This window comes from Myiozetetes cayanensis, unplaced genomic scaffold (genome assembly GCF_022539395.1).
Source record: "Myiozetetes cayanensis isolate MyiCay16 unplaced genomic scaffold, myiCay2020 scf2-11, whole genome shotgun sequence".
NCBI classification, from domain to species: Eukaryota; Metazoa; Chordata; class Aves; order Passeriformes; family Tyrannidae; genus Myiozetetes; species Myiozetetes cayanensis.
Window position 1 is genome coordinate 4,183,671 of NW_026087411.1, and position 10,935 is coordinate 4,194,605.

Consider the following 10,935-nt stretch of genomic DNA (forward strand, 5'->3'; position numbering starts at 1 on the left):
TGTAGTTTGAACAGCACATGAACAACTTGCATGAGTGCTCTGCATCAAAGAACCAACGTTTTCCTATGCAACTAATCACCCAAAATGTCCTTCAGACCTGTGTTTGGGTCACAGATATTGCCTTCAGAATGCTTCTACACAATTCTGCCAGCACTTGTACTGCCATGCCTGCTCTCTCTGTTCGTTGTCTTCTCTGACTTGGAGACACAGGAGTGCTGCAAGGCAGCACAAAGTGGAGACATGCAGCCTCTCCAGAAACCAGGGACAACAGAGCATGTTGCTGTGCCTAAGCCAGTCCCTTGGCAAAGCACCTCATCAGGCTGGTATTGGGGTTAGGACGTTGAGAACAGTCTTAAGATGATGCCTGATTAATGGCACGGGCAGAGACACAGAAAAATGGATTGCACCAGCTCTTATCAGCATGGGCCCTACCCCACATCCACACTTCCCCTCCCCAGGATTTAATTCAAGTCTACTTCTGTCCAGCCTTACTAGAAAACTAGATTTAGGAGTCTAGAATAACCTCCTACCTCCATTCCTGTTGGACACAGATATGCCGGAGGCTGATGTGAGTCATCATTAGCTTTGCTAATGCGACTGGAGTGGCCAGTGTAATTTTGGCACAGAGCTCTGCTGACTCAGCTCTGCCAAGAGGACTGTGGTGATTCAGAGAAGTCTGGGGTGATGTTTTCAGGGAAGTAGGCGCAGAGAAAGGCACATAGCATTCAATAGATGGGAGACATGCAAAATATGCAAGAACCCTAGGTGGCTATAGGAAATCAGGGCAGAAGTAGCTGCTTCTGGAGCAGTCAGCAGTGCACCTTGGAGGTCCCACACTTTCAACCTGAGAGCTTTTGAGTGTGGAATTCCCAGGGGAGGAGCGTGGTGACAGGCGCCCATCCGGCCTCTTGCTGAGGGTATGATGTGGACTGAAAGGCTTCCAGTCCAGTGGCTGGAGGGATTTGGGGTTGAGCATCTTCTTAAGATTGAGGGTTAGTGAAAGGATAAATTTATTTTTAAGAGAGCTGCTTATGAGATCACTTGCTGACATCTTAGGACAGAGGATCTTTTGGTGAGGCAGGTGGAAAAACCGAGCAAAGGTGGAGGGACCTTTGATGTGGGCTAATGCCAAAGCTAGACCAGATTGCTCAGGGCCACGTCTAGTCAAGATCTGAGTATGTCCCAGGCTAGAGGATTCTCAGCCTTTCTGGGCCTTTCCCAGGGCTGCACTGCTCCCATGAGGAAGACTATTTTTTCTTACGGCCAATCAAGCTTTCTTTGGTTGGAGCTTGTGCCTCTGGCCATTTATCCTTCATGGTGTCAGTGAGAAGAGCCTGACTGTCTGGACTACAACCCCTCTTAAGTAGCTGCAGGTGGCTGTAGAACTCCCTCAGCCTTCCCTTCCCCAAGCTGGACAAACACAACTCGCTCAGCCTCTCTATGCTCCTGTGCTCCAGCCTTCTCCAGCAGAAAAAAAAAATTATTTCTTTTTCTGATAGGTATTGCAGAGAATGGCAAGAATGTTGTTTGCTTCCAAAACACATAAAAATTGAGTCATTTTTGAAGTAGTTAAACCTCCTCTCCAGTAGTTTTGTTAAGTTTGTGTCTCCAAGTGAAACTTACTTTTAAATTCAACTTCGGTAGCAGCTTGTTGAGTAGCAAAGTTGTTAAAACTTTGCTCCCAATTTAAACTAGTCAGTGCCATGAGGCTGAGGCTCTTGTTATTGAGCTGTTGGACTGGGACTAGTGTGTTTAACAGAGAACTGGTTTCAAAATTCAGAATTGTTTTTGCAATGTTGGGAGAAAAGGAACAAATAGGAAAGACAAAACAGATATGAAAGACACATGAACTTCCTCTGGTTTCACTGAAAATAATGAAAACAGCTTTTTGCTGGAAATTCATTAATTTTATTTTTTTTTTAGCACTTTTTACCCATTCTGCTATTAATATTTTACCATGCCAGTTATAGCAATATAAGTATATAATTGATAACTATTCATAATTAATAATAACAAAAATAATAAGCAAACATCTATTAGTATGAAATTAGTTGTATTAATATACCGTGAAATACACTAACTGCACAGCCTGTCGTAAGGATTTTATGATTTTAAATAAGAGAGAAGTAATACTTGTAGAAGAATCTTCATATGAGTTTGTGTCATTGCCCAATTCCTTATGTTCTGTTCTCATACACTTTCAACTCAGGGCTACACACAGGGCTGGTGTAGCCCTTTGGTTGTTAAAACTCTGGGGGTTCCTGGTATCAGAAGTAAGTTTTTCCTTATAGAGGGAACTCAAAACAACACCTGTACAGCATGAAGGCTTAGCTCAGGAGTTCCCACATTACACTTTTACAGACAAGGACAATGTTTAAGCACAGTCTGTGTCCTCTGTGGAGCTCAGGAGTGAGGCTTTGAAACTGGGACACCGGGGATGCCGCCATCCCCTCCTGCTCCAGGCATACCAGGAGCTCTGCTATATGACTGCACTGCAAAGTAGGTTGACCTTGGTTAAGTGGGTCCAGAAAATCTTACCTGTTTTACCAGAGTAACTGTCTTTGTGTGTCCTCTACCTGCAGCCTGCAATTTCCAGAATCACCCCTTAGTTCTTTATTACATTAAGTAATGGCATTACATTGTCTATTTTCCAGCATTCAGGGCTCACTGCTGGACTCTGTGAATATGTATATATTGCCTCTTTCTGCCTGGTTGTTCTGAATTGCTTAATGTAAAAAGCAAAACTAATCAGTCCTTCCTCATCTCTAACACAAACAGGATGTGAACCTCTCCACGTTCTGAAGTGAATGCTTGTCCTCTGTTCCCCCAAACTGCTGGGTGGGGAAGCTATTAACACTGTCCTCACCACTGACCAGGGTTTCAGTCAGCCTAAGCTGGCTGAACAGTGTCTGGCTTTTGCCTAAAGGGTGCAAAAAGGGCTTGGAAAATAGGGTTGACTGTTGGTCCTAAGATCCTGGATGTGGGCTGCTTGGTCAAATCCTGCCTCTGCTGGCACTGGACAAGTCTTAGGCTCACAGCAGAGTCCAGGTGAGCCTTGTGTGGCTCTAGTTCAACTTCCTACTCGAATCAAGACTAATGTCAAACTGCATCAGGTTCCTCAGAACTCTATCCAGCTGGATATTTCTTCAGCTAGAGTCTTCACAGTCGCTCTAGGCCTTCCAGTACTCCGAGGAATACTACTTTTCTTTACATCTAGTTTGGGTTTCCCTTAGCTGTAGCTTGTGCCCATTGCCTTTCACTGTGCACCTCTGGGAGGAGTCTGGACTCCATCTGCTTTACAGCCCCCTTGAGGCAGTTAAAAGCTGGAGAGGATTTCCCCCTCCATCTTTTTGTCTCAGTACTAAGCAAGCCCCACACCATTAATCCCTTCCTATGTGTACATACATGAATGCATGTGCACATCAGCAGCAAGTACAAGCCCTCCAATGAAGCTGCTTTCCTAAACCACTACCAGACCTCCACCCATGGCAAATCCAAAGTTTGCCTGGTATGCCAGCCCACCACAAGGGTGGTTCCCTCATCAACAAGGAGATGTTATTGTTCCTCTGCAAGCTCCCCACTGGACAGGCTCAATACCCAGTCACATGGAGCCATCAGCAGACTGTTTTGGCCTGCAATTCAAGCCCATGGCCCCCTGCTTTAGGGACAAGAAGTGGCAAAGATGTGCTTGTTTTTTTAGAGTTGAGCATTAAAACTCATTTACATTCTTGCAGCTTCTATCGAGCCAGAATAACATCTTTGGAACAAAGCCCAGAGAACAGTTTCAAGATGTTAAAGCCACCACGTTCCTCCACCGTGGCAAAAGAATGTATTTTTCCCCTTTTGTTTTTATCTTCCCTCCAGCAGCCAAATCTGCTGAGCCTAAGAACCAAAGCTGAGTGCCACCTCTGCTGTTGGTGGCTGCCATGCTGGGCCACTGGTGACCAGCAAAGAATCCTGCCCTGGTGCCTTGCACAGGCAGCTGGTGCTGCAGCCCCTCCTGCTAAGCAGAGCAGGCAACCAGTGAGCACTAACAGAGCCTGAGCCAGCACCCACTGCCCCCAGGGGAGAAGGTGTGGATGGAGGGATGGGGGGGTCCCAGTGAGTTGCCTTCTTTAGCTATCCCCCAGGCATGGAGGGGGGTGAAGGCTGGAGTGACAAGGCTGGAGCGAGGTGCTGCTGAGGCAACACAGGGGTGGGTTTTTTGCACAAAGCTGTGTGTGGTGGAGAGAGGGGAGGCAGGTCCTGCAGCCCGCACTGCGTTTATGCTCACCCTTCCAGTGCTCCCCCCGGCATGGAAACAATCAGCTGTGTGGAGGATCACGTATTAAAAAGACAGAGAGACAACACCAAGCATCAGCATGCAAACAGGCAAAGTTCAGTAAAGCCTAGCCTTGGTGGACAACAGCTACTATTTGGCTTTTTGTGTCATTCTGCTTCTCATGAAATCATGACATGGGCAACAGTGCAGAGGAATCCGTGTGCACTTTTGCTACTGCAGTTGTTAAGAATCCGTGGTTTTCCTAAATAAATGTTTGGGATCTTCCTGGTAACTGTCTTAAGTCCTGCTGGCTGAAATTGCTGCTGTTTTAAATATCCCACTTGGAGAGCAACCCCCCCGTCCTCTAAAGAGAACAAAAAAATCTGTTATTTCCTCTCATCACTCTTGCATTTTGTCTCCAACTAACTCTAATGCAGTTGTCATTCAAATACTTCAATTCAGCACGATACTTCAATTTAGCTCTTAGATGGCTGAGAGCAAAAAAAGGTCTTTTTAACTGACATTTTAGGGACTTCACTATAAATGCAGCCTAACAGAACTGTTCCTGCACGCTAAGGAGCTCCATCTCCCTACAGAGTTTTAGAAGAAATCAGCTGAAAATAACTGTGGGCATTGAAGATGCAAAGTACTTTAAATACTTTAAGTACTTTATGTGCTGCTCACACGATATCAAATAGTTACAACTCTAGCTTTTTCCAGTAATATGAAAAATGGTATAATTAATCCCACTCTTCATCCCATTCCAAGTACATTTTAAACTTACCCCAGGCTAGCTGAAGATCCTGCAGCACCGGCAGTTGCTAGAGTTGGGAATTAGCACTGTGAAAGACAGGAGAGCAATGGTGGCTCCCAGGATGGGACTGTCACATGCTAATCACTGATTTGAAACGCAAGCATAACAAAAGCCTTCTAATTATATAATCTTCAGGTCACATCCTCGCATGCCCATGCAAAAATCAGGACTGTGCACTCGGAGGAAGATGATACAGATTTTCTTCCTTTTTAATTAGAATTGCACACTGCTGCGGAGGGAGGGTGAGAAGCCCTGTGAAGTGACGGCAGAGGGGGCCGTGTGGTGAGAGCCCGGTGCTGATGTGGTCTGTGCTACTTTGCCAAGCTCAGGGGATCTTAAGTACCTCCTGTGGCACCCAAACAAGACAACTTCCAGTTGACAGGGACAGGGAAACGGGACCAGCTCCTCCCTATTTTCTCTGACACCCTGTCTCTTACCAGGAATGGCAGGGCCAAGAGGGCTCAGGGGCCAAGAGCAAGTCTGCCAAAATAGCGAGGCCAGGGGAGCAGCAATCACCAGCACTTGAGTATTTTCTGCTTCTTGTTAAATCATGACAAATTTTCTTTGAGTAAAAATAAATAAGGTCTTGGAGGGTGGGGAGCAACAGCCCTCCACACACCTGCTCCATTTCTTCACTTAGGAGGATCAGCCCTTTACTGGAGGGCTTTTTGCTCCAAAGGGCATCAAGAAAGCACGTGGAGAATACGAGTAATCCAAGGCCAAGTGTCAGGGAAACGTGTCAAGGAAATGTTTGAGCCAGTCCAGTGAGCTGCTCTGAAGGGTAAGAACATGGAGGCTTACAGGAGGAGGCACAGTAACAAAGGGCAAAGTAATTTCTCCCTGAAAGACGAAGATCTACTTCAAAGATACCCTTCAGGCAGAAAACCTGAAATGTAAAAAACTGCACAGACTAAATCAGTATAATTGCTGTGCAGCACAGATAAAAATGTGGAGCCCTAGCAAATGAGCTGAAAGGACAAGCTCCTAAATTAACAGAAGCTCTGTGGAAGATGCTGCTACCTCTGAAGTCAAGGACTAGGGACAGAGGACACAGTATTTCTTTTTTGGGAGCTGGCTATTTCAGAAGCAAAACACAACAAAATTGAACAAAATAAAATTATCATTCTGAAGGAATTTGCTGGAAAGTGCATTTTTGTTGGGTCACGAATACCCATGAATCCAACAAACAGTTCAAGCTAGGAAGGGTTTGTTTTTTAATAAATAAGAACATTTAGCTGAATCTATGAACAAAACATTTCAAATACGGATTTTCTTGCAGGCAGTTTAAGAAGAAGGGCTGTAAGGCATTATATTGCCAAGTGATCCATGAGTTGCTCTGTTTCATATGGCCCAGTACGTCTGTTTGCTGATAATGTGCTGGTTTTTCATTTTGCTAATAAACCACAGGGCCCAAGATGTTTCTGAATCCTAGCAAAATTAGCTGAGTATTTAAAGGCACATCTGAAGGAACAGCATTTGTACATTGTGTCTTCAAATGGAGGTGAGTGGTATTTACTAAAATTCCATTAAAAGTCTGGCAAGCAAAGACTCAACGCATTTTTTCCTGACAGCACTGGTATGTTGTGTTTTGTTTTGGTTTTTTTAACTAGAAAGCGGCTTTTTCTCTTTTATAAAGCAAAGTGTTTAAATTCATAGTGTAGAGACTTTGATGACCAAATGCAAACAAAAACACAAATTGATTTTTCTATTTAGATTGCTTAAGACTTTCCAGGGGGAAATTCTAGTCACCAACTGCTGCACTTATGAATTCACCCTACCCAACTTCATTTCTTTAAAGACTTAAGAGACTTCAGTTGATCGGTCTGAAAAGAAAATAATTTTATCTGCTATTAGCATGCATGCTCAGAGTTCAGTTTTAATTAAAACATGAACAAATCAATGCCTGTTGAAAACTGGTCACAGCTGTTGAGCCCAGAGAGTTGCCTTTAACCCATGTTACTGTTTGTACCAAACAGCTGCATTTTCAGCTTCTGCTTCAGTCCCACTGCTGCCGAGCCATGAAATGTGCCACTCCACTCCATTTTCATCTTAAAATTCTCCTTCACCTTCCATACTGTATTGACAGAAGTCCAGCCCGTTGAGAATGCAATCAGCTCTGGTAGCTGATGTGGCCAGGAATCAGAAGCTTCCCAGTGTAGTGTAAGTACCTGACTTAACTTTCTCCAACATTGTAGCCTGTAAAAGTTTTGACCTACAAAGCATGCTGGTTATTCATCCAAGGAACATATTCCCTTCTTTGCAAAACTGGATGTATACTAACATCCTCTCAGCATGCATCCTCTGAAGGAAAAAAACAGTCATGATTTGAAGTTAACAGGGATTAAGTTTATATTAAGTCCTATTAAGTTTGTCCTGACTTTGATGTATGGCTGATGTATGCAGCCAGTTATTGTATGATCTGTAAAAATCTATGCCATTTTAATAGAGCTATAAATTAACTCAGTATGTTCTAAAGTATTGAAATAATTTTTTCCCCCAAACATTAGAGTTTGCCATACAAGTTTCTGTTTTGTATCCAGGTACATTCTATAACACATATTTCATTTAGAGTTTGACAACTTAAAAATAGAATTAGTCATCAAACCATCAAACTATTGTGACTATTATTTTTTGTCAGTAGGGTAAGACAGAGCTTTGTTGGTTTTTTTTAATTGAGGAAAGGCCAAATATTAACAAATACACATTTTAGATTTATTTCAGGTACTGGATTGGGGGAAGTACTTAAAGAAAAATTAAACTTAAACCTAGCAAATTTAACAAGCAGACAATGCAAATAGCTTGAAACTACGGCTCTGAAAGAGGTCTGAACTATTCTATTTCTTTGAACTCTGCCTGAGCCCAGAGACCTGGTAATGAAAAGGGGGTGGGTGAAATAGCCAACTTGAAAACTTGTGACTGGGAATGAAATACATACTTTGGACTCACGAAATGGACACAACTGGGATAAGCAATCTCAGGTACCCACTGCAAGTTTCACTGGTAGCAAAAGAAAACTGCTCCCGTGTGGGGTGAATTTTATTTGGACAATACAGCTTATAAAATCAAAACTAATAGAAAAGTTTACACAACTCTTCCATTTCAAACGTTTTCATTGAACAGTCCAAGGTACTTTGCTCCATGTGGAAATTTGCAGGTTCCAGCCCCGTGAAACATGTCTGAATTCCCCTTCATAAACTACTCCAGAAGGATGTTCTAGCCTTCCAGCACCATTAATCTGCATTTGAGAGATGAAGACAATGGTTAATAATTATGCTTACATTATTATTTCCTTTTATTACAATTTCCTTTCCCACTGCTGCCTTGGAGTCTGCTATCACACTCAGATATGATAAAGTAGGAGAAAGTGATTATGGCAGATATATCCGTTCCTGCTTTTACAAGGAATTTAGGTAAGAGCTTAGAAGTTTTGGGCTGGCCATGGTGTCCAATAAACCCCTCCTCTGCTGGTAGTCTCATGGCATCCTAACAATCTATGCAGCATGGAACTGGATATAACTCCTTTACCCTGACAGCCTGAGGGGTTAATTAAATTTTTCAGAATTTCTTTCTGTGGATCAAGGCAGAGCAAGCCTTTCATTTGACAGCCTAGGCCACTAAGCAATGCCTGGGGATTTGAATCTGTGCTATGAAGCACTTCTGTGCCATAATCTTAATTCTCACTGTTGCAGAGACTGAAAAAAAAAGCCAGACTAGATCCCATAAAGTCACAGACCACTATTTGTATCGTTTCAAGGGCTGTTTCCTCTACAGTGTCAACAAAATAGACAATTTTCCTATTCTTCCTCATTAATTCCTGGGGAACTCAGCAACCAAGGGCAGCCACACAACAGTGTACCTGTCAATGACCAGAGCTCCCACTTCCTTGTGGGATATGTGTGTGGTGGATGTACACATGCAGGAGAGCCCACTCTGTGTGCACAGCACATTCAGGCAGGGCTTTCACAGTGAGTGTATGTGTTGGGCACCACCAACACCACAATGCACAGGTGTTTCACTGGGACCTGCCTCCCAGCATTTATTGGTGTGTTTGCAGGAGCCTCGGGAGGCTGGAGGACACCTGAAGACTACAGATATGTCAAGTCTTCAGACCGGGCTGTGACAAGATGCCCAGGTGGAAAAAGAGCCTGCAGCATTCATCTGATCTTTTTTGGGTTATGACTTTCCTTTCTGTGCCTTTTTAAGGGTGGATATGGTGATATTCCAAATACAGAGGAAGCTTAAAATGAAGGAATACGTAAAACTGCCTTGTCGTTTTTCCAGCAGCTAACATACATAGATGCATTGGCCCCGTTGTGAGGCGTTGAGCACACACTCAGTTGTTCTTTCGCAGTTCCCCTGCAAAAATGAGTAGAAAATGAGAATGGTGGAAGACAAGTATTTTTCACTTCAAGACAGACAGCATCCGAGAGGCAAAACCCCAGCAGATCATGCAATGCATTTCTTGTGTTGCACAGAGCTGTTTCTCTCAGACGTGACTCTCCATCTCCTGTGGACAGGCTCCCAGAGATGGACCCATGGAACAAGCACCTGAGGAAACAACCTCATGGCAGCTGCTGTGTGTCTGGGTTGCGGGGTGTGGTGGTTCTTATACAACTAAACCAGTGTGGAATTTTTATTTTTTTTTTTCTAGTAGGATTTTTGCTTTTAACTCCAGCTTGGTAGAGGTTGCCTGGAGGAGTTGTGGAGTCTCCTTCCATGGAGTTATTACTCAAGACCCGACGGGATGTGCCGCAGAGCAGCTATCATGGGTGACCCTGTGTGTGTCGGGAATCTGCAGAGGGGCCTCCCAACCTCAGCTTAAGGCCCTTTTCTCTTGTCCTGTCACTTGTTACCAGGGAAAATAGACCAAGCCCCAGCTGGCTACAACCTCCTTTCAAGGGAGCCTTAGAGAGTGATGAGGTCTCCCCTGAGCCTCCTTTTCTCCAGGCTGAACACCCGCAGCTCCCTCAGCCACTCCTGATAGGACTTGTGGGTTGGTGCAGCGAGCGCCTGCCAAGATTTTCAACTGCCATATTTGTCTTTTTTGGGAATACGAAAGATACTTTAAAAAACCACTACAGTCTGTTGAGAAACAAACAGCCAGTGTCACTGATACAGCTGCTGGCCAAAATTCAAGCATACATATATATATATACACACACATATATATACATATATATATTCAAACTGATGCCTCAGAGCTTTTCGGATTTTTTAACTTTTGTAGATTTTCTAAGTAATAACTGTAGATTTTAATGTAGCTGTATTATATCCCTTACCCTGTAGCATAATGTTTACACATATCCAACCCTGTTACCCCATTTCATATCAATCCCTCTAAATTCCGTTAGTGCATTTATAGCCTTCAAGGCAGAATTGTAGAAAAGCCTGGATCAGAAGATATTACACAGACACAAGCGACCCTCAAGCCCAGACCTTTGGAGGAACTCCAAGGACTGTGTGTGCTGTGGAGAAGATGAAGATGAGGAAGAAGGGGTCCCACACAACCCCAGACCCAATTCCCGGAGGGGCAGAACGGGGCAGAACCGGAGGTGGATAAATCTGGGACTGGGCGGACCTTACTACAAAACCACAGAACCGCCGTCGTGGGTGGGCGCACGTCGTGTGTACTCCCTGGGCCTCAGGCCTGAGATTAAAGGACCTCCTCTCTTTTGTCTTATATACTAAATTGGCCTGGAGGGTTTTTTTTTTTTCTCCGCGCTCTCCTAAGGCAACAAAGCGCACGAAATTCCCACTGCTGAGCTGGAGCGCTCCTTCTTTCCCGGGCAGCCCTCGGCCCTGCCCACGGGGAGGAGCGCGGCGGGGGCGGCCGCGGCCCGGAAGGGAAAGGCGGCGGATC

At 44.3% G+C, this 10,935-nt stretch overlaps 1 protein-coding gene across 4 annotated transcripts in view; it reads right to left on the bottom strand.

Annotated features, from left to right (window-relative positions):
- ARHGEF33 (Rho guanine nucleotide exchange factor 33) overlaps positions 1-5,336 on the bottom strand; it is a 30,432-nt gene extending 25,096 nt beyond the window's left edge. For 2 of the 4 annotated variants that reach the window (XM_050315813.1, XM_050315810.1), the window contains exon 1: positions 5,046-5,336. The gene's annotated coding sequence lies outside the window, so the exon portion shown is untranslated. The remainder of the gene's footprint in view (positions 1-5,045) is intronic. The other 2 variants (XM_050315815.1, XM_050315811.1) reach the window with 2 other exon arrangements.
- Positions 5,337-10,935: the final 5,599 nt, after the last annotated feature.